Source organism: Narcine bancroftii, chromosome 4 (assembly GCF_036971445.1).
Source record: "Narcine bancroftii isolate sNarBan1 chromosome 4, sNarBan1.hap1, whole genome shotgun sequence".
Classification (NCBI taxonomy): domain Eukaryota; kingdom Metazoa; phylum Chordata; class Chondrichthyes; order Torpediniformes; family Narcinidae; genus Narcine; species Narcine bancroftii.
In genome coordinates, this window is record NC_091472.1 from 2263553 (window position 1) to 2287050 (window position 23498).

The 23498-nt window shown below is 49.7% G+C and overlaps 1 protein-coding gene across 7 annotated transcripts in view; it reads right to left on the minus strand.

Moving 5' to 3' along the window:
• Positions 1–23498, minus strand: part of LOC138760275 (protein-tyrosine kinase 2-beta-like) — a 159687-nt gene that overhangs the window by 86264 nt on the left and 49925 nt on the right. For 2 of the 7 annotated variants that reach the window (XM_069930629.1, XM_069930630.1), the window contains exon 2: positions 3795–3963. The exons of 4 other annotated variants lie outside the window; for them this stretch is intronic. The gene's annotated coding sequence lies outside the window, so the exon portion shown is untranslated. Of the gene's footprint in view, positions 1–3794; positions 3964–4755; positions 5177–23498 lie in introns of those variants that run through there. One more of the 7 variants, XM_069930631.1, reaches the window with a different exon arrangement.

Below are 23498 nucleotides of genomic sequence, written 5' to 3' on the forward strand. Positions count from 1 at the left end.
ATAGATGTAGGAAGGTTTTTTGAGCTGGCCGGGCGGGGAAACTAAAATGAGAGGACACAGTCTCAAGATTCGGGGGAGTAGATTTAGGACTGAAATGAGGAAAAATAGTTTTTCCCAGAGAGTAGTGAATGTTTGGAATTCTCTAACCAGGGAAGTGGTTGAGGCTACCTCATTAAACATATTTAAAATTCGGTTAGATAAATTTTTACATGATAGAGGAATTAGAGGATATGGGGAGAAGGCAGGTAGGTGGAGTTAGGTCATAAATTAGATCAGCCATGATCGTATTGAATGGCGGAGCAGGCTCGATGGGCCATTTTTAGCCGACTCCTGTTCCTACTTCCTTTATTCCTATGTTTCTCTTCCAATGGACCTTTCCTTAAAGAAGCAAACGGCCCAGATATTGTCCTACCAAAAAGTGAACGTTAAACTTCCTCACTTCTGCATTCAGTTCCTCTCTCGGTAAACCAGAACACCTGCCATGGTCCTTAACCTCTTCCACATGAGTCTCATGAGAATGAAGCCCAGGCATCTCTGCAGCCCAGATCCCTCTAAACTCTCAGTTGGGAGGAACCACATTCGTTACAAAAAGAAATAAACTGCACCGCATGTTCCATTTGTGTAGCCCTGCTGAAGTGGCCATTGGAAAGAAGTATCAGCGCCACCAGGTTCAGGAATAGCTGCTACCCCTCCACCATCAGACTCCTCAACAACAAAGAATTTATTGTCATGAACAAGTCATGGAAGTTGTTGTTTTGCAGCAACGTGTCACAGGGTGAACGTTTATCTAAACCATCTTACAATAATAGGTCAAAATAGTGCAGAGAGTCAGAGTCAGGAAGCATCTGTGGTTCATTGATCGTTCAGGTATTTGTTGGCGGAAGTGAAGAAGCCGTCCTTGTGCCGCTGAGGGCTCGTTTTCAGGCTCCTGTACCTTTTCCCTGATGGTAACAGAGTGAAGAGGGCATGGCCTGGGTGGTGGGGTCTTTGAGGATAGAGGCTGCTTTTTTAAGACCTTGCCTCATGTTAATGTCCTCAATAGAGTGGAGTCTGGTGCCCTTGATGTCGCAGGTCAAGTTAACAATCCTCTGGAGTTTATTCTTCTCCTAAGAGTTGGCGCCTCCATACCAGACAGGGATGCAACCAGCCAGAATGCTCTTCACGGTCCACCTGTAGAAGTTTTCAAGAGATTTCAGTCACATACCGAATCTCCTCACAAAACAAAGCTGCTGGCGAGCCTTCTTTGCGATTGCATCAACGTGGAGGGTCCTGGACAGATCCAGGGATTTGAAGCTCTTGACCCTCTCCACTACTGAACCCTCAATGAGGACTGGGTTGTTTTCCCCTTGACTGATCTCAATCTGATGCTCATTTAAGGCCTCTTACTTTTCACAGTATTTATCATTGAATATTTATTTTCTGTATTGCAGTTTGTTTTCACTTCCTTCTTGCACATAGAACACTACAGCCCAGTACAGGCCCTTCAGCCCTCGATGTTGTGCTGACACATATATCCTTTTCTAAAAAAAAACTAAACTCTCCCTATCCTATTTTTCTTTTATCCAGTGTCTAAGAATCTTTTAAATGCCCTTAATGTTCCAGCCTCCACCACCATCCATGACAAGACATTCCAGGCCCCCACAATTCTCTGTGTAAAGAAATTACCCCTGACGTCTCCCCTAAATGTCCCTCCCTTCACTTTGTACACACGTGCTCTGGTGTTTGCTGATCCTGCCCTGGGAAACAGGCGCTGGCTGTCCACCCTATCGATGCCTCTCAGAATCTTGTGGACCTCTATCAAGTCTCCTCTCATCCTTCTTCGCTCCAAAGAGAAAAGTCCCAGATCTGCTAACCTCGCCTCATAAGACTTGTTTCCCAATCCAGGCCACATCCTGGTAAATCTCCTCTGCCTCCTCTCCACAGCTTCCACATCCTTCCTGTAATGAGGTGACCAGAACTGAACAGAATACTCCAAGTGTGGCCTCACCAGAGATTTGTAGAGATGCAACACGACCTCTCTACTCCTGAACTCAATCCCCCTATTAATGAATCCCAACATCCCATAGGCCTTCGTAACTATCCTATCAACCTGTGCGGTGACCTTCAAGTCAAGTCAACTTTATTTATCATTCATACCATGCTGACCCGGTAAAGACAAGATAGCATTTCTCCAGGACCACAGAGCATTCTTACATGGATACAAGTTAGGAAAGCAGTTAACACATTAAAATGTTAAGGTACCTTGAGGGATGTATGGATTTGGACCCCAAGGTCCCTCTGTTCATCCATACCCTTAAGTAACCGACCATTAACCCTGGACTCAGCCTCCTGGTTTTTCCTTCCAAAATGCATCACCTCACATTTATCCGGATTGAAATCCATCCGCCACTTTTCTGCCTAACTCTGCATCCTGACTACATCCTCTTGTAAACTTCGACAACCTTCAGTTCCATCCACAACTCCTCCAACCTTCGTGTCATCCGCAGACTTACTGACCCATCTTCTGCCTCTTCATCCAGGTCATTTATAAAAATCATAAAGAGCAGGGGTCCCAGAACAGATCCCTGCGGCCCCTCCACTAGTCACTGACCTCCAGGCAGAAAACTTTCCTTCCACTACTACTCTCTGCTTTCTTCCTACAAGCCAATTTTTTTTATCTACACGGCCAAGGTTCCACTGATCCCAAACCTCATGACTTTCTGGATGAGTCTCTCGTGGGGACTTTGTCAAATGCCTTGTTAAAATCCATGTTGACCACATCTACCACCTGACTATCATCGATTTCCTTTGTTACCTCCTCAAAAAACTCAATTAGTCTCATGAGACATGACCTTCCCTTCACAAAGCCATGCTGGGTATCCTTGAGTAGACTGGACTTCTCCAAATGCTCATAGATCCTATCCTCAAGAATCCTCTCCATTAGTTTACGCCCCATTGATGTAAGACTCACCGGGCTATAAATCCCAGGATTCTCCGTTAACTTTTTAAAACACGGGGTCTACATTTGCCATACTCCAATCCTCCGCCACCTCCCCTGGGGCCAAAGTGGATTCACAGATCATAGCAACTGCCCCAGTTATTTCTTCTCTCACTTCCCACAGCAACCTGTGGTTTATCATGTCCGGACCCATGAACTTATCAATCTTGGTTTACATTTCTCTTTTTTGTACACGTATCTTTTCTTAAGTATCATTTTTTTTTTAAAAACTGTCTATAAGTAGAAATTCTGGCTGGCCCACAGGGAAAAGAATCTCAGGGTTGTAAGTGATGTCTCGCATGTACTCCGACAAGAAATCTGAACTTAAAATCTCACATTTTCACACATTATTACTCCATTTGCTGCAGCTTTGGCCACCAACATCCAAACTCTGTGCTCGGAACTCAGCAGGTGAACCAGCATCAGTGGGAGGATCAGATTGGGCGACATTGCCACTTGACCCACTGATGTCCCAAGACTCAGGAGCCAACCAGCATCTACGCAACACTCTTTTACTCCAGTCATCGTCTTAAGCCAGGGAATCAATCCCCCTCATCCTATTCTATCCATGCTGACCGCTGTTCATCTCAGCTGCTCCAGTTTCCATTAGCCACCCCATCACTACCTTCTATCCCCATTTCTCCTTTCCCCCAGCTCTGCATTCGCAGGCCCACCCTCTCCCCTGATCAACGCCTGTCCTCGTATCCAGGTCCATTTAACCCTATCTCTCTGTGGTCTGGGCTCATCCTCCTGCCCTCCCACCCTTCCTTTCTCCCCAGCCTTTCTGTTCAGATGCCTCCCTGCTTTTCACACATACCTCAATGTTGGGCTCAGGCCCAAATCATTCGTGATGTCTCTTTACCTCCTGTGGATGCTGCGAACCTGCCTGAGTTCTCCAGCCCTTGTGTTTTTAATGACAGGACGTTGGCAAGACAACACCTGGAGCCCCGTTCTGGCCACACACACAATGCGATGATGGCATTCAGCTGGGGAGGGTGTAGAAAAGTTTTAGGAGAACGTTCTTGGGGCCATATAGCAATTACAGCATGTAAACAGGCCATATCAGCCCTTCTAGTCTGCACGGAACCAAGTCCTCTCCTCTAGTCCCACTTACCTGTATCCTGCCCATCACCCTCCATTCCCCTCCCATCCACATACCTATCCAATTTTTCCTTCAATAACAAAATGGACCCTGCCACCACTCCTTCTCCCGGAAGCTTATTCCACACAGCCACCACTCTCTGAGTGAAGAAGTTCCCCCTCATGTTACTTCTAAACTTTTGTCCCTTAACTCATGACTTCTTGTTTCAATCTCTCCTACCCTCAAGGGGAAAAGCCTATTCACATCAACTCTATCTATCCCCCTCATAATCTTAAATATCTCTATCAAATCCCCCTCAACCTTCTACGCTCCAAGGAATAAAGACCTAATCTGCTCAATCTTTCTTTGTGATCTAGATTCTGAAACCCAGGTAACATTTTAGTAAATCTTCTCTGCACCCTCTCTACCTTGTTGACATCCTTCCTATAATTCGGTGACCAAAACTGAACACAATATTCTAAATTTGGCCTCACCAATGCCTGAACCATCTCAACATCACCTCCCAACTCCTGTATTCTATGCTTTGATTTATAAAGACCAGCAGACTAAAACCCTTCTTCACCACCCTATCCACATGAGATTCTATCTTCAGGGAATGATGCACTGTTATTCTGAGATCTTTCTGCTCCACTGCATTCCTCAATGCCCCCCCCCCCCCCCCCCATTTACTACGTACGTCCAGTTTGGATTATTCCTTCCAAAATGAAGCCCTTCACACTTCTCAGCATTAAACTCCATCTGCCATCATTCAGCGCACTCTTCTCAGCAGTCCAAATCCCTCTGCAATATCTGAAAAGCTTCATTATCCACAGTTCCACCTATTTTAGTATCATCTGCATATTTACTAATCCAATTTCTTCTTTGGCTTGGCTTCGCGGACGAAGATTTATGGAGGGGGTAAAAAGTCCACGTCAGCTGCAGGCTCGTTTGTGGCTGACAAGTCCGATGCGGGACAGGCAGACACGATTGCAGCGGTTGCAGGGGAAAATTGGTTGGTTGGGGTTGGGTGTTGGGTTTTTCCTCCTTTGCCTTTTGTCAGTGAGGTGGGCTCTGCGGTCTTCTTCAAAGGAGGTTGCAGCCCGCCAAACTGTGAGGCGCCAAGATGCACGGTTTGAGGCGTTATCAGCCCACTGGCGGTGGTCAATGTGGCAGGCACCAAGAGATTTCTTTAGGCAGTCCTTGTACCTTTTCTTTGGTGCACCTCTCTCACGGTGGCCAGTGGAGAGCTCGCCATATAACACGATCTTGGGAAGGCGATGGTCCTCCATTCTGGAGACGTGACCCATCCAGCGCAGCTGGATCTTCAGCAGCGTGGACTCGATGCTGTCGACCTCTGCCATCTTGAGTACTTCGACGTTAGGGATGTAAGCGCTCCAATGGATGTTGAGGATGGAGCGGAGACAACGCTGGTGGAAGCGTTCTAGGAGCCGTAGGTGGTGCCGGTAGAGGACCCATGATTCGGAGCCGAACAGGAGTGTGGGTATGACAACGGCTCTGTATACGCTTATCTTTGTGAGGTTTTTCAGTTGGTTGTTTTTCCAGACTCTTTTGTGTAGTCTTCCAAAGGCGCTATTTGCCTTGGCGAGTCTGTTGTCTATCTCATTGTCGATCCTTGCATCTGATGAAATGGTGCAGCCGAGATAGGTAAACTGGTTGACCGTTTTGAGTTTTGTGTGCCCGATGGAGATGTGGGGGGGCTGGTAGTCATGGTGGGGAGCTGGCTGATGGAGGACCTCAGTTTTCTTCAGGCTGACTTCCAGGCCAAACATTTTGGCAGTTTCCGCAAAGCAGGACGTCAAGCGCTGAAGAGCTGGCTCTGAATGGGCAACTAAAGCGGAATGGTCTGCTAAGAGTAGTTCACGGACAAGTTTCTCTTGTGTCTTGGTGTGAGCTTGCAGGCGCCTCAGATTGAAGAGACTGCCATCCGTGCGGTACCGGATGTAAACAGCGTCTTCATTGTTGGGGTCTTTCATGGCTTGGTTCAGCATCATGCTGAAGAAGATTGAAAAGAGGGTTGGTGCCAGAACACAGCCTTGCTTCACGCCATTGTTAATGGAGAAGGGTTCAGAGAGCTCATTGCTGTATCTGACCCGACCTTGTTGGTTTTCGTGCAGTTGGATAATCATGTTGAGGAACTTTGGGGGACATCCGATGCGCTCTAGTATTTGCCAAAGCCCTTTCCTGCTCACGGTGTCGAAGGCTTTGGTGAGGTCAACAAAGGTGATGTAGAGTCCTTTGTTTTGTTCTCTGCACTTTTCTTGGAGCTGTCTGAGGGCAAAGACCATGTCAGTAGTTCCTCTGTTTGCGCGAAAGCCGCACTGTGATTCTGGGAGAATATTCTCGGCGACACTAGGTATTATTCTATTTAGTAGAATCCTAGCGAAGATTTTGCCTGCAATGGAGAGCAATGCGATTCCCCTGTAGTTTGAGCAGTCTGATTTCTCGCCTTTGTTTTTGTACAAGGTGATGATGGTGGCATCACGAAGATCCTGAGGCAGTTTACCTTGGTCCCAACAAAGCTTGAAAAACTCATGCAGTTTGGCATGCAGAGTTTTGCCGCCAGCCTTCCAGACTTCTGGGGGGATTCCATCCATACCTGCTGCTTTGCCACTTTTCAGTTGTTCGATTGCCTTATATGTCTCATCCAGGGTGGGAACCTCATCCAGCTCTAGCCTTAGGGGCTGTTGAGGGAGCTGGAGCAGGGCGGAATCTTGGACTGAGCGGTTGGTACTGAAAAGAGATTGGAAGTGTTCTGACCATCGGTTGAGGATGGAGATCTTGTCCAATTTACCACCCTGTCATCATAACATAACATAACAATTACAGCACGGAAACAGGCCATTAGGCCCTTCTAGTCCGCACCGAACCAAACACCCCTCTCTAGTTCCACCTCCCTGCACAATGCCCATAACCCTCCATTTTCTTCTCATCCATATACCTGTCCAACCTTTTCTTAAATAATACAATTGACTCCGCCGCCACTATTTCTCCTGGAAGCTCATTCCACACGGCTACCACTCTCTGAGTAAAGAAGTTCCCCCTCATGTTACCTCTAAACCTCTGCCCCTTAATTCTTAACTCATGTCCTCTTGTTTTAATCTTTCCTCCTCCTAACGGAAATAGTCTATCCACATCCACTCTGTCTAACCCTTTCATAATCTTAAATACTTCTATCAAATCCCCTCTCAACCTTCTACGCTCCAAAGAATAAAGACCTAATCTGTCCAATCTCTCCCTATACTCTAGATGCTTAAACCCAGGTCACATTCTGGTAAACCTTCTCTGCACTCTGTTTATATCCTTCCTATAATTAGGCGACCAGAACTGCACACAGAACTCCAAATTAGGCCGCACCAACGTCTTATACAATCTCAACATCACCTCCCAACTCCTATATTCCATGCAATGATTGATAAAGGCCAGCATACTAAAAGCCTTCTTCACCACCCTATTCACGTGAGTTTCTACCTTCAGGGAACGATGTACCGTTACTCCTAAATCTTTCTGCTCTTCTGTATTCCTCAATGCTCTCCCATTTACCACGTATGTCCTGTTCTGATTCTTCTTAATGATCTTCCAGATCATTAATGTAAATGACAAACAGCAAAGGACCCAATACTGATCCCAGAGACACACCACTTGTTACCGGCCTCCAGCCTGACAAACAGTTATCGACTACAACTCTCTAGCATCTTCCTTCCAGCCACTGTTGAATCCATTTGATTGTCTCAAAATTAATACCTAGCACCTGAACCTTCCCAACTAAGCTTCCATGTGGAACCTTATCGAAGGCCTCAATGAAGTCCACGTAGACAACATCCACTGCTCTACTCTCATCAACCTTCCTAGTCACCTCTTCAACAAATTCAAGATTGGTCAACCATGACCTTCCACACACAACCCCATGTTGAGTGTCCCTGATCAGACCCTGTCCCTCCAGATATTTATATATATTATCTCTAAGAACACTTTCCACTAATTTACCTGCCACAGTCGTCAAACCTACAGGCCGATTATTGCTAGACTTGCTCCTCGGACCCTTTCTAAGCAAAGGAACCACGTGTGTGATACGCCAATCCTCCGGCACGATACCCGTCTCGAATGATATTTGGAAAATCACTGTCAGAGCCTCTGCTATTTGCTCACTAACTTCTCTCAAGGTCCTGGGGAAAATCCCGTCGGGACCTGGAGACTTATCCACCTTTATATGCTTCAGAAGTTCCAGTACTTCCTCTTTCTTAATCCCTACAGTTTCCACAATTACCCTCTTTCCTTCCTTTACCTGTACAGTTCAATATCCTTCTCCTTAGTGAATACCGAAGAAAAGAACTTGTTCAAAATCTCCCCCATCTCATTTGGCTCCACACACAGTTGTCCGTTCTGATTCTCTAAGGCACACATGTCAAACTCAGGCCCATGGGCCAAATTTGGTAGGCTATTGAGATGTGCAGAGCAACAAAGGGATTTAGGAGTGATGGTAAATAGTACCCTCAAGGCTGATACTCAGGCAGATGGTGTGGTGAAGAAGGCATTTGGAATGCTGGCCTTCATCAATCGGAGTATTGAATTCAAGAGTAGGGAGGTTATGATGAAATTGTACAAGGCATTGGTGAGGCCAAATTTGGAGTACTGTGTACAGTTTTGGTCACCAAATTATAGGAAAGATATAAACAAAATAGAGAGAGTGCAGAGAAGGTTCACGAGAATGTTGACAGGATTTCAGGGTCTGAGTTCCAGGGAAAGGTTGTGCAGACTGGGGCTTTTTTCTCTGGAGCGTAGAAGATTGAGAGGGGACTTGATAGAGGTGTTTAAGATTTTAAAAGGGACAGAGTAAACGTGGATAGGCTTTTTCAATTAAGAAAGGGGGAGATTCAAACTAGAGGGCATGGTTTAATAATGAAGGGGGAAAATTATAAAGGGAACATGAGGGGAAATTTCTTTGTGCAAAGGGTGGTAGGGATGTGGAATGAGCTTCCGACAGACGTGGTCGAGGTGGGATCGTTGGTTACATTTAAGGAAAGACTGGATAGTTACATGGAGAGGAGAGGACTGGATGGGTATGGACCGGGTGCTGGTCAGTGGGACTAGGAGGGTGGGGATTTGTTACGGCATGGACTAGTAGGGCTGAACTGGCCTGTTCTGTGCTGTAAGTGGTTATATGGTTATATAATTATATTTGGCCTGCAAGATCATATCAAATATGTATTAGAGCTGGCCCGCTGGCCGCCGCGCCAGTAAAGCACATGCACAGCTAATACTACAAATCCCAGAATGCTTTGCAAATGCATTGGCGCCGGCCCCTCAGCCCGCTAATCGCCCCCACCTCCTCTCTTTACTTTCATTAGTATCTGCGACCTGTCGCCCAACTCACATGTAATAAACCCCTTACGAAAAATGGCCAAACGAAAGACAGAAAACAGGACCTTTCAAGACAGGTGGGAGGGAGACAATATGTTCATCATATTAAAAGACAAACCTGTTTGTCATTGAAGTAAGTTGTTATTTGTTTGACTTGTTGGCTTGTGAAAAAAATACATTTAAAAGGAGCTTAAAGGTTATAAAGAAATATTATTGATTGAATATTTTATTTCTAATTTGTTAATGCTTCTTCTGGAAAGAGTTTAACCAAAACTAATATTAAACATTTATTTTAGTAAGAAAAAGTTTAACATTACATATGTTGAAAGAAGAGAAAACATGCAGATGTTGTTGAAAATTTTCAATAAATATTTAGTTTGGCCCATGACTTAGTCCAAGTTTTTAATTTTGGCCCTCTGTGAATTTGAGTTTGACACCCCTGCTCTAAGGGACTGATTTTATCTCTCCTTTTGCTATTAACATATTTGTAGAAACCCTTTGGATTTATTTTCACCCTGTGCTATCGCCACCTCGTATCTTCTTTTAGCTTTTCTAATTTCTTTCTTAAGATTCTTTTTACATTCAATGTGTTCTCCGAACATCTGGGCTTGAGATATCTGGACAGGCTGGGACTTTTGTCCCTCGTCCATAGATTTATACAATCACGTGGCCTCTTGCCCTGGTAGGGCCCAGATTGAAGGTGGAGAGGGAGGAAGTCCTCCAGCATGGAACAGGCCCAAAAGTGACTGAGATAGCAATCTGGACACGTTCCATCCGTCTGCCTTTGGTCCAAACCCTTCTCAGCTTTCCACAGAATGTCAAAATGGTGCCTGCTCCTCCAGCTTCCTCTGCTAGTTCATTCCAGATACGGACCACCCTCTCAGTGAAAAGATCTCTACTCAGGACCCTCCTAAATCTCTCCCCTATCACTTTAGTTCTACAATAATCAAACAATAGTTTGTATAAACCTCTAAGGTAACCCCTCAGGCTCCGAGCTCCATGAAATAAAGACCAAGGCAACCCAACGTCTCCCCTTAGCCCCTCCAGTATAACAACATCCTGGTGAATCTCCTCTGTGCCACTTGCAGTTGATTGATGTCCTTCCTGTAGCTGGATGACCAGAACTGCACACAGTTCCCAGTGTGGTCTCATCCACACCTTGTACAACTAAATCATGAGGTCTCAACTCTGTGCCCTGCCCCACCAAGGCCCCCTTCACCCCCTGCCCACCCGAGTCACCACTTTCAGGGAACTATGCACCTGTACCCCAAGGTCTCTCTGTCCTACAGCACTCTCCAGGGTTCTGCCATTCTCTGTGCAAGTCCTGTCCTGATTTGTCCTCCCAAAGTGGTCAGAGTTAAATTCCATTTGCCTCTCCTTGGCCCACCTTCCCAACTGATCTAGATCCTGTTACTGGCTTCAATATCTTTCGTCATTGTCCACTGCACCACCAATATTGGTGTCACAAGATTTGTATACTAGACAATTAAAGGCTTGGATAGGGCGGACAACCAGCACCTTTTCCCTGCGGAAACAACAGTAAGTACCAGAGGACATCAAGGTTGGGGGAGGAATGTTTAGGGGAGACATCCTGAATAAGTTTTCTTTGAAAAAACAGAATAGTCGGTGCCTGGAATGCATTGCCAGGACTGATGGGAGGAGGTGGTGACATAAGGACATTGAAAAGACTCAGACAGATACAGGGATGCAAGAAAAATAGAGGGTGATGGGGTGTTAGGGAGGGAAGGGTTAGATTGTAGGTTTCCATGGGTCACCACAATATTGTGGGCCAAAAGACCTGCTGGAATGTTCTATGCCACCTGCAAATTTATCATGTGAACTACATTTCCATCCAAACAGCAGTGGACACCGTACCGACCCCCGTGCCCACCACTGGTCACAGGTCTCGATTCAAACTCCCTCAACTGTACTTCTGCCACAGAACCAGGTGTGAACACAATGGGCTGGCTCCCCTCAGATTCCATGTGGTTGCAGACACCAAGGGCCTGCACTACGCAGTGAAGATCTGCTGCTTGGGACCTCATCATAGTCCACAAGTACAATGTCCACTGCCCTGCCCTTCCTCAACCCTTCCTATCTGGAAATCTATCCAAATGGCACTTGAACTGTGTAATTGTAGACACTTCTACCAACTCGCTCCAGATAGGATTGGTGACACGGTCAGTGCAACACCTTTACAGGGCCTGCGATCAGGATTCAAATCCCACGCTATCTTCTATACGTTCTCCCCACGTCTGCGTGGGTTGTCCCCAGGGCTCCAGTTTCCTCCCACCCTTTGAAAAGTACCGGGGTGGGGGGGGTGGGCGGCACGGGCTCATGGGCCGGAAGGACCTGTTACTGAGCTGAACGCTTACATTTAAAATTTAATAGGGCCAGCCTCCAAGTGGAAATGTTGCTTGCCAGGACCCTGTTAAATCTCTGCCTACAAGGGGCATAGATGAGTAAATAGTCACAGTCTTTCCCCAGGTTAGGGGAGTTATAAATAGAAAGCACAGCGAAGGGTGGAGAGGAGGGGAATGAGCTGCCCCAGAACGAGGGGTCGATGGGGAGACCATAAAGGGGTTTAAAAGACATTTAGAGGAGGTCGGTGAATAGAAACGGATTATGGGGACGTGGATCACACGCAGGCCTGGCGAGATGATGGCAGCAGCATTTTTAATTTTCAGACCAAGCTCGAGTTCTCAGACTGGTGGGGATTGACAGGGCGTGCTTGATATCGGGACGGCTACTGTCTGGAAGGGGAGTTCTATTACATTGGAAACCGTGGTGGCAGATTCCCAGTGCCGAGGGCAAGGAGTAAACCATGGTGCCTGTCCCAGCACTGACGGGGTAAACCACGGTGCCGGGTTACGGCTGACTGATTCCGCGAATGAAGAGAATAACATGCGAGGAACGTTTGATGGCCCTCGAATTGCACTCCTTGGAGTTCAGAGGAATGAGGGGAGACTACATGAAAGCAGCTTGAATGTTGAAAGGCCTGGACAGAGTAGATGTAGAAAAGTTGTTTCCCACGGTCAGAGAGTCAAGGACACAACTTCAGGACTGAAGGGCGCCTGTTTAAAACAGAGATATGGAGGGATTTCTTCAGCCAGAGGGCAGTGAACCTCTGGAATTGGTTACCATGGGCGGCTGTGGAGGCCAGGTGGTTGGGTGTAGTTAAGGCAGAGATTGATGGGTTTGGAAATAGTCAGGGGATCAAAGGTTCTGGGGAGAGGGCTGGGGAGTGGGGCTGAGTGGAGCAACAAACTCAATAGGGCCAAATGGCTTATTTCTACTTGACATCTTGTGGTTTATGGGCAGGGGATAGACAGCAGGGAGCAGAGGGGGTTCCTGGCCGCAGCCATTTCAGCCAGGCCACTGCTTCCTGTCTCACCGTGAAGTGCTCTGGTCCCCAGCAGCTCATGTCTGAGCAACAATGAGCTCACCGCATCTCCCAGCGGGGAGACTTGTTGCAGCAGGTCTGACGAGCAGCCTCGGCAGGGAGGGAGCTGCTTCTGCAGACAGCAAGTCCCACCGCACCACAATCAGACCAGGCCTCGGCTCAGCACAACCTTTCCCCACACTTGGCCCTATGCGGTCTGCGTGAAGCAGGCTCCTCCGTCGTCGAGCACCCATGTCACATTGCAGGGAATGCAGGTCCATTGCAGGGAATGCTCGTTGAGTCCCAATTTCCTGCAGTCATGGAGAACATTCCAGCACAGTCCAAACCTTTGGGCCCACAACGTAGAATCACTTCGTTGCTCCAAAGAGAATATTTAAATTTTCTTTTGACATACAGGTCTGTTTACAGGCCATTTCAGCCTAAGACCCTGTGCCACCCAATTAACCCTACAATGTTGTACATTTCCAATGGAGGGAGAAATCTGGAGCCCTTGGGGAAACCCCACGCAGACATGGGGAAGAGCGTACAAACTCCTCACATTTGAACCACAGCCACAGGTTTGTGCTAACTATGTCACCCTATATATAAATGACTCCTTCCCCCACTTCACACCCATAACCCTCTACTTCCCTTGCACCCATGTGCCTATCTTGTAAACGATCACATCCAGCTCCAGCGAGGCATTCCAGGCCCTCACAACTCTCTGTGTAAAACACTTTCCCTTGACATCTCCCCTAAACTTCCCTTCCTTCACTTTGTTCACGTCCTCTGCTTTTATTCTTCCTGCCCTGGGATAAAAGCGCTGGCCGCCTACCCTTTCTGAGCCTCACCTGATCTTGTGGATCTCTATTAAGTCTCCTCTCATTCTACCACACTCCAAAGAGAAGATTTAATTTTTTATATAAAGAGATTTACAGCAGGGTGACGGGTCCTTCCGGCCCACGAGCCGTGCTGCCCAATTACACCCTATTGACCTACAAACCTGTTTTGAAGGGAGGAAACCAGAGCCCCCGGGGAAAACTCCTCACAGACAGCGTGGGATTCAAACACCATCCGGTCCCGATCGCTGGTGCTGTAACACCTTTAGGTTAACCACTATGCCAGCGCCAGCCCTGCTGGCCCCACAGTTATCCCAAGTCGTGTTCCGGGAGGGAAAGAGGGCAATATTCAAGGACTCACTCAAAGGCTCCCAAAGACCCCTCGCTCTTTCAACCTTGCCTCATAACACACGTTCTCCAACCCAGGCAACATTCTGGTGAATCTCCTCCTCACCCTCTCCACACCCTTCCTGTAATGAGGTTGGAGTATTGGCCAGGCAACTACAAGCAACCCCACAGACCGGCCCAAGAATGAATGGGAGTCTGCTCACGTCCACAGGTTACCCTGGGGCTGGGGCTCTGGCAAGGTTCCCCACCTCCACACCAAACTGTACTCTGGAAGGGGCAGCAAAGGCTCCCGAAGTCAACAGCTCCCCCTCCCAAGCGGGGGAAGTTTGGGGAATCGTCCGCAGCTGGCCACCAAAGAGATAGGGGCTGAGCCCCAAGGAGCAAACGCTGGGGTGCACCAGGCTGCCAACCCCTGACAGGACCGAAGCTCTTGCCCCCACATGTGGTAGAGGTTGATGATGGGGGAGGAGGTGGGCCGTGGACATCATTCCCCGAGGACCTCTGGGTGCCCTCTCCCATCCCACATGCCCCCTCCTCTTCTGTGTGAGTTGTAGGACAGGGATCCTGAGATTGTCTGATGAGGGAGCACAAAATCATTGAGGATCCCTTCCACCCCACACATGCCATCTTTCAGCTGCTCCCTTCGGGAACGAGATACAGGAGGATCAGGGCCAGCACCACCGGGCTGAGGAACAGCTTCCAGCTTCTTCCCATCATGGTCAGCACAGACATTGTGGGCCAAAGGGCCTGCTGCGCTGCACCATTCGAAGTTCTGAGTACACAAGTGCTACAAATCTTGGAGAACCTAATCACAGCGTTGGCGTGGGCGGGCGAGGCAAGGCGGCGTGGGCGGGCGAAGCAAGGCGGCGTGGGCGGGTGAGGCAAGGCGGCGTGGGCGGGCGAGGCAAGGCGGCGTGGGCGGGCGAGGCAAGGCGGCGTGGGCGGGCGAGGCAAGGCGGCGTGGGCGGGCGAGGCAAGGCGGCGTGGGCGGGCGAGGCAAGGCGGCGTGGGCGGGCGAGGCAAGGCGGCGTGGGCGGGCGAGGCAAGGCGGCGTGGGCGGGCGAGGCAAGGCGGCGTGGGCGGGCGAGGCAAGGCGGCGTGGGCGGGCGAGGCAAGGCGGCGTGGGCGGGCGAGGCAAGGCGGCGTGGGCGGGCGAGGCAAGGCGGCGTGGGCGGGCGAGGCAAGGCGGCGTGGGCGGGCGAGGCAAGGCGGCGTGGGCGGGCGAGGCAAGGCGGCGTGGGCGGGCGAGGCAAGGCGGCGTGGGCGGGCGAGGCAAGGCGGCGTGGGCGGGCGAGGCAAGGCGGCGTGGGCGGGCGAGGCAAGGCGGCGTGGGCGGGCGAGGCAAGGCGGCGTGGGCGGGCGAGGCAAGGCGGCGTGGGCGGGCGAGGCAAGGCGGCGTTGCTGACGTGGGTGTGTAAGGGAATGCAGTGTTGGTGACGTGGGTGTGCGAGGGAATGCAAGGCTACCGATTAGAGAGTTGTTGACATGGTCAGTCACTCCATCGAGGACATCTTCAAAAGGTGGTATCTTAGGTAACCAGCCTCCAAACTCAAGGACCCCCACCATCCGGACCATTCCCCCTTCTCACAGCTACCATCAGGAAGGAGATACAGGAACCTGAAGACAAACACCCAGTGTACAAGGACAGCTTTTTCTCCTCCGCCAGCAGATTCCTGGACGGACAGTGACCCACAGACACCACATCTCTCAGCACAATTTCTTTTTAAATCTTGTATTTACAGGACTGGAATTTATAGTAATTTTGTACCTGAAAAGCACAATTCTACTGCCACAAAACAACAAATGTCACGTGATCTTGTCCACATACAGGAGTGGGGCTGAGAGATAAGGATCAGATCATGATTTGGTGCCAGAGCAGACCCGATCTGATGGGCCGATCAGCCAACTTCTACTGTAATATCTTGTGTGACATGCTCATGAGGATAAACTTCACTGAAATAAAGAGGGGTGGGAGCAGGTTGGTGTGGTGGGACAGCTGAGAAGGGCCAACGTGTACCCGGCCGGTCAAATGGCCTCTCCCGACTCCAAGAACGTAACCCAAGCACAGAGATCTGGGTGCGCGCAAAGTGGTGGGTGACGAATTACCACTTTAACCTCAGCTCGGAGGTGAAGATTCCCCAGGTCACTGAGCGACAGGAGAGACTGTCGAGCTGGAGAGGGTGGCAAGAAGGGGTGACAAGGATTTTAAAAACATGAAACAATGAGAATTGGAGGAGCAGTTTTGTCGAGAGACAGCAGACGGCGGCAGGAAACACAAGGTTGTGATCGGAGGGACTTTAACTCTCCACAAATTGACTGTAAAACTCCAGCCTGGAGTTTGTCAAATGTGTTCAGAAAAGTTTTCTAAATTAATATATAGAGGGACCAACTAGAGAGAGTTGGTTTATATATAGGGTGACCAACTATCCTTGATCTCCTATTAGGGAACGAGACAGGACAGGTGAACATGTATAGGGGAAGAGAAAGCAGGAGAACTTGTATACAAATGGAACACCAAATTAGTTTTGAAAAAAAAACAGATGACCCCATAAAACGTGGGCCAGACGTGGCAAAGAAAAAATCGATGGATTGGATTGCGGGTGGGGTCATCTCCTAAAACGCCCTTGATCTAGAACAATTTAATCCCTATGAGTCTGGGCAATAAGATCCTGGACACCTGGTGCCGGAAGGGAATCAGGTGGATCGAGGATTGTTACTAACAAGGGCAGCTCACGTCACTCGAGCAGCTGAGGACTAAATACGAGTTATCAAATAGAACATTCTTCTGCTTTCTGTCCTAAGGGACATATTGGGACCAACAATGACTCTGCGTGACTGCAGTGACATCGAGACTCTAATTCGAAAGGGGACTGTGTGTAAATTTATCTCTAGGATGTATTCCATAATCCAAGGTGAAGGCCCGAAGCCGGGCTTACATCGGTCGAGGGAAAGATGGGAGTCGGACTTGGGCATAACAACTGATGAGCGATGGTGGGAAGATCTGTGTTTGAATGGCCTGATGGGAATTGGCCTGATGGGAAATGCTCATGCAATATAATTTCTTGCATCACTTCTACCTCACACCAATAAAATTACACAAGTCAAAGGCAGAAATTTCGGAAACGTGCTTCAGGTGTGGAGGTCGAACCTTTGTCCACTGTGCACATGGGTGAGATCCTTCTGGGAAGACCTGGGGGGGACACTCTGATAAAAAAATACAAGGGTGGATTTTCCACAGGATGCAGAGCTGCACCTTCTAGGGGACATTGGGTAAGGACAGTTTAGACTGTCCAGACACCAAATTCAGTTTGTGAAGGCCACCCTGTCAGTCGCCAGGAAGTGGATCACATTCACATGGAAGTCCGACTCCCAGCTAAATATCACACGATGGAATATGGAAATACAAGGGTGCATTCCCCTGGAGAAAATTACTGACAATTTATGGAAGAGATAGGACACATTTGTTGAAGTGTGGCAACCGGATCTGAGTCACATCGGGGCACAGATATAATTCGCACCCCCCCAACCCTAAAATAAGAGAAAACAATCCATCCCAGCAGGTAAAGAGTGACAGATGATGTGTTTTTGCCCTGACCTGTTTCTATTTAACGCCCGGGGTCCTCCAGCTTCGAGGAGGAACTTTGTCTTTGTCAGTATTAAGGTGGTTTTTGTACATCTGTGCTTTTGGTATTTGTAGAATTTAAGGGATAGGGAGGGGAGGGAGTAAGGACTCAGTAAATAATATTACACAAATCTTTGGAAAATCAAACATTAAACATTCAAAAAAAGACGTGTGTAGGGAGACATTTTGTGTCCAGAGATCATAAATGCAAAGTTTCCTTCATAAATCAAAGTATTGAGTGCAGGAGTCGGGATGCTATGGTGAAGTTTAGAAGACATTGGTGAGGTCATATTTGGAGGATTGTGAGCAGTTTTGGTCACCAAACTATAGGAAAGAGATCAATAGATAAAAAGAGGGCGGAGAAGATTGATTAGGATGTTGCCCGGACTTCAGGAACTGAGTTACAGGGAAAGGTTAAACAGGTTAGAGTGGGTGAGATAGAAACCAGAGGACATGGGTTAAGGCTGAAAGGGGAAAGGTTTAGTGGAAATTCTTCACACAGTGAGTGGTGGGAGTGTGAAACAAGTGACAGGGGAAACATTTCAGGGGGACATGAGGGGGAACTTATTCACACAGAGTGGTGGGAGTGTGAAATGAGCTGCCAGCTGAAGTAGTGAATGTGGGCTCAATTTTAACATTGAAGAAGAATTTAGACAGGTACATGGATGGGAGAGGGATGGAGGGGTATGGACTGGGTGCAGGTCAGTGGGACTGGGCAGAAAAATAGTTTGGCACAGACTAGAAGGGCCAAAGGGGCCTGTACCTGTGCTGCAATGTTCTATGGAACCTTCAGCTCATGATGTTGACCTACACAGTCTAAGCCTTCTCTCCCTCACACCCAGAACCCTGTATTTTCCTTACATCCACGTGCCTGTGGAAGGGTCACATTGTGCACAGGTTTCAGCTCTTCCTCCTGTCTGACATGATTGGGTTTTTTGTTGCAGTTCAACTTGCAGATGCTGAGACCCATGAGATTTCCTCTCTTCTCTGCACAACTGTATAGTCACAGAAACCACATCCCCCACCTGCATCACAGAAAACCTTCTCCATCCAACTCCAGCAACTTCACAGATGTGCATCGCTGGGTTCCTGCACCTCCATATTTAACCCCAGCCCTCACATTCCCGCCAGCCACCCTTTCTCAATCATTGTGGAACCTGGGGCACAACACAAGTGCCAGGGTTTGGAGTCCCTAGAATGACCCTCGGGAAGGCAGTGGTGAGTGACCGTCTCTGCCACCACAGAACGTTCTCAATTGGAGAAAGGCCAATGTCCAGGAAATGAGAAAGCACCTAAAAGTGTGGATCGGGCAAGGTTCGTTTCTGGCAAGGGGAGGCCTTCAACGGCAAACTTTAGAGAGTACAGAGTTTGTATGTTCCTGTCGGGAATAAAGGCGAGGTTCGCAGGCATTGGGAACCTTGGTTATTGAGGGATATTGGGGATCTGGTCCAGAAGAAGAGAGAGGGGGAGAACAGGGACAGGGAACACGGAGCAAAGAGGGACTTGAGGAGAAGAAAAAATGAAAGAAAAACCCCAAGAAAGAAATCAAGAAGAATCAAAGAGACACGAGGTGCTTTGGCAACAACGTGAAGGAAAATCCTCAGGGTTTTCACAGGTAGATTAAGAGCAAAAGGATAGTCAGGGACAAATTTGGTCCCCGTGAAGTGCAGAGTGGTCGGCTTTATATGGAGCTGAAAGAGATGGGGAGATCTTAAAATTTCTTTCATCGGTATTCACTCAGGAAACGGGAACAATCATGGGAAGGAAAGAACATGTATAGATTAAAGAGGTTGACGTGCTTGCTGTCTTAAAGCAAATAAGGGTGAATAAATCCCCAGGGCCTGACAGGATATTCCCTCAGACCTTGAGGGAGATGTGTAGAAATTACAGGGGCCATGGCAGATTGTGTAGGGGTGGGAGGCGATGGTGGTGAGTAGCAAGTCTGCCACTTTCTGTGGGGGTGTTGGAGGTATAAGGTGGTGGGGGGGGGGTGTTGGGCGGGGTGGTGGGGGGGTGTTGGGCGGGGTGGTGGGGGGGTGTTGGGCGGGGTGGTGGGGGGGTGTTGGGCGGGGTGGTGGGGGGGTGTTGGGGGGGTGTTGGGCGGGGTGGTGGGGGGGTGTTGGGCGGGGTGGTGGGGGGTGTTGGGCGGGGTGGTGGGGGGTATTGGGCGGGGTGGTGGGGGGTGTTGGGCGGGGTGGTGGGGGGTGTTGGGCGGGGTGGTGGGGGGTGTTGGGCGGGGTGGTGGGGGGTGTTGGGCGGGGTGGTGGGGGGTGTTGGGCGGGGTGGTGGGGGGTGTTGGGCGGGGTGGTGAGGGGGTGTTGAGGGGGGTGTTGGGCTGGGTGGTGGGGGGTGTTGGGCGGGGTGGTGGGGGGGTGTTGGGCTGGGTGGTGGGGGGGTGTTGGGCTGGGTGGTGGGGGGGTGTTGGGCTGGGTGGTGGGGGGGTGTTGGGCTGGGTGGTGGGGGGGTGTTGGGCTGGGTGGTGGGGGGGTGTTGGGCTGGGTGGTGGGGGGTGTTGGGCTGGGTGGTGGGGGGGTGTTGGGCTGGGTGGTGGGGGGGTGTTGGGCTGGGTGGTGGGGGGGTGTTGGGCTGGGTGGTGGGGGGGTGTTGGGCTGGGTGGTGGGGGAGTGTTGGGCTGGGTGGTGGGGGGGTGTTGGGCTGGGTGGTGGGGGGGTGTTGGGCTGGGTGGTGGGGGCTGCTGGGCTGGGTGGTGGGGGGTGTTGGGCTGGGTGGTGGGGGGGTGTTGGGCTGGGTGGTGGGGGGGTGTTGGGCTGGGTGGTGGGGGGGTGTTGGGCTGGGTGATGGGGGGTGTTGGGCTGGGTGGTGGGGGGGTGTTGGGCTGGGTGGTGGGGGGGTGTTGGGCTGGGTGGTGGGGGGGTGTTGGGCTGGGTGGTGGGGGGTGTTGGGCTGGGTGGTGGGGGGTGTTGGGCTGGGTGGTGGGGGGTGTTGGGCTGGGTGGTGGGGGGTGTTGGGCTGGGTGGTGGGGGGTGTTGGGCTGGGTGGTGGGGGGTGTTGGGCTGGGTGGTGGGGGGTGTTGGGCTGGGTGGTGGGGGGTGTTGGGCTGGGTGGTGGGGGGTGTTGGGCTGGGTGGTGGGGGGTGTTGGGCTGGGTGGTGGGGGGTGTTGGGCTGGGTGGTGGGGGGTGTTGGGCTGGGTGGTGGGAGGGTGTAGGGTTGGGAGTGTGTCAGGTTGTTGAGGGTGGGTGAGGGTGAGTGTAGGGATCTCTCTGGCTGGGGGTGGGGAGGCTGTTTGGGTGGACTTAGGTGGGATCTGGTCAAGGGGCTTCTCTCTCCTGGAAGGGGTTCAGTTCATCACTGGAGCTACCTGCACTGACCAAGGACACACTCTCGACTCCCTCCACCTTCCGGGGAGACGGCTCAAGTGTGAAGCCTGCTCTCCCTCACAGCCATCCGGCTCCTGGATGAACCCCACCACAGAACAACTGCTGCTTTCCATGGTACCTGTGCCCTGCATATCGAGACCCTGACTGCAGTGTTCTGCAATGCAGAAACTCCTGACCAGCTTGGCATAGCAAGATCCCAGGGGCAAAGTTTGACACATCCTAGGTGTGGGCGAGTGTTCTGGCCACGAGACTCCAGTGTCAGCCCTTGGAAAACACAGCTTTCCAACTACTGATAGCCCCCAGCAACAGAGGGACATTCAACCTCTTGAAGATCGATCGTGTCAATTCAATCATGAGTAAACCATCGGATTTGGCTGTAAATCATTAGGAGTTTGAGATGGTTCAGTTCATCACCAAAGACTCTTGCAAATGACTACAGGGTAGAAGCATGTCAAACTGCATGAGTTTTTCAAGCTCTGCTGGGACCAAGGTAAACTGCCTCAGGACCTTCGTGATGCCATCATCATCACCCTGTACAAAAACAAAGGCGAGAAATCAGACTGCTCAAACTCCAGGGGAATCACACTGCTCTCCATTGCAGGCAAAATCTTCACTAGGATTCTCCTTAATAGACTAATACCTAGTGTCGCCGAAAATGTTCTCCAAGAATCACAGTGCGGCTTTCGCGCAAACAGAGGAACTACTGACATGGTCTTTGCCCTCAGACAGCTCCAAGAAAAGTGCAGAGAACAAAACAAAGGACCCTGCATCACCTTTGTTGACCTCACCAAAGCCTTCGACACCGTGAGCAGGAAAGGGCTTTGGCAAATACTAGAGCGCATCAGATGTCCCCCAAAGTTCCTCAACATGATTATCCAACTGCACGAAAACCAACAAGGTCGGGTCAGATACAGCAATGAGCTCTCAGAACCCTTCTCCATTAACAATGGCGTGAAGCAAGGCTGTGTTCTCGCACCAACCCTCTTTTCAATCTTCTTCAGCATGATGCTGAACCAAGCCATGAAAGACCTCAACAATGAAGATGCTGTTTACATCCGGTACCGCACGGATGGCAGTCTCTTCAATCTGAGGCGCCTGCAAGCTCACACCAAGACACAAGAGAAACTTGTCCGTGAACTACACTTCGTAGACGATGCCGCTTTAGTTGCCCATTCAGAGCCACCTCTCCAGCGCTTGATGTCCTGTTTTGAGGAAACTGCCAAAATGTTTGGCCTGGAAGTCAGCCTGAAGAAAACTGAGGTCCTCCATCAGCCAGCTCCCCACCATGACTACCAGCCCCCCCACATCTCCATCGGGCACACAAAACTCAAAACTGTCAACCAGTTTACCTATCTCGGCTGCACCATTTCATCTGATGCAAGGATCGACAAAGAGATAGACAACAGACTCGCCAAGGCAAATAAACATAAAAAACATAACAATTACAGCACGGAAACAGGCCATTAGGCCCTTCTAGTCTGCAACGAACCAAATACCCCTTTCTAGTCCCACCTCCCTGCACAATGCCCATAACCCTCCATCTTCTTCTCATCCATATACCTGTCCAACCTTTTCTTAAATAATACAATTGACTCCGCCGCCACTATTTCTCCTGGAAGCTCATTCCACACGGCTACCACTCTCTGAGTAAAGAAGTTCCCCCTCATGTTACCTCTAAACCTCTGCCCCTTAATTCTTAACTCATGTCCTCTTGTTTTAATCTTTCCTCCTCCTAACGGAAATAGTCTATCCACATCCACTCTGTCTAACCCTTTCATAATCTTAAATACTTCTATCAAATCCCCTCTCAACCTTCTACGCTCCAAAGAATAAAGACCTAATCTGTCCAATCTCTCCCTATACTCTAGATGCTTAAACCCAGGTCACATTCTGGTAAACCTTCTCTGCACTCTGTTTATATCCTTCCTATAATTAGGCGACCAGAACTGCACACAGAACTCCAAATTAGGCCGCACCAACGTCTTATACAATCTCAACATCACCTCCCAACTCCTATATTCCATGCAATGATTGATAAAGGCCAGCATACTAAAAGCCTTCTTCACCACCCTATTCACGTGAGTTTCTACCTTCAGGGAACGATGTACCGTCACTCCTAAATCTTTCTGCTCTTCTGTATTCCTCAATGCTCTCCCATTTACCACGTATGTCCTGTTCTGATTCTTCTTACCAAAATGAAGCACCTCACACTTATCAGCATTAAATTCCATCTGCCATTTTTCAGCGCCTTTGGAAGACTACACAAAAGAGTCTGGAAAAACAACCACCTGAAGAAACACACAAAGATCAGCGCATACAGAGCCGTTGTCATACCCACGCTCCTGTTCGGCTCCGAATCATGGGTCCTCTACTGGCATCACCTACGGTTCCTAGAACGCTTCCATCAGCGCTGACTCCGCTCCATCCTCAACATTCATTGGAATGACTTCATCACCAACATCGAAATACTCGAGCTGGCAGAGGCCGCAAGCATCGAATCCACGCTGCTGAAGATCCAACTGCGCTGGGTG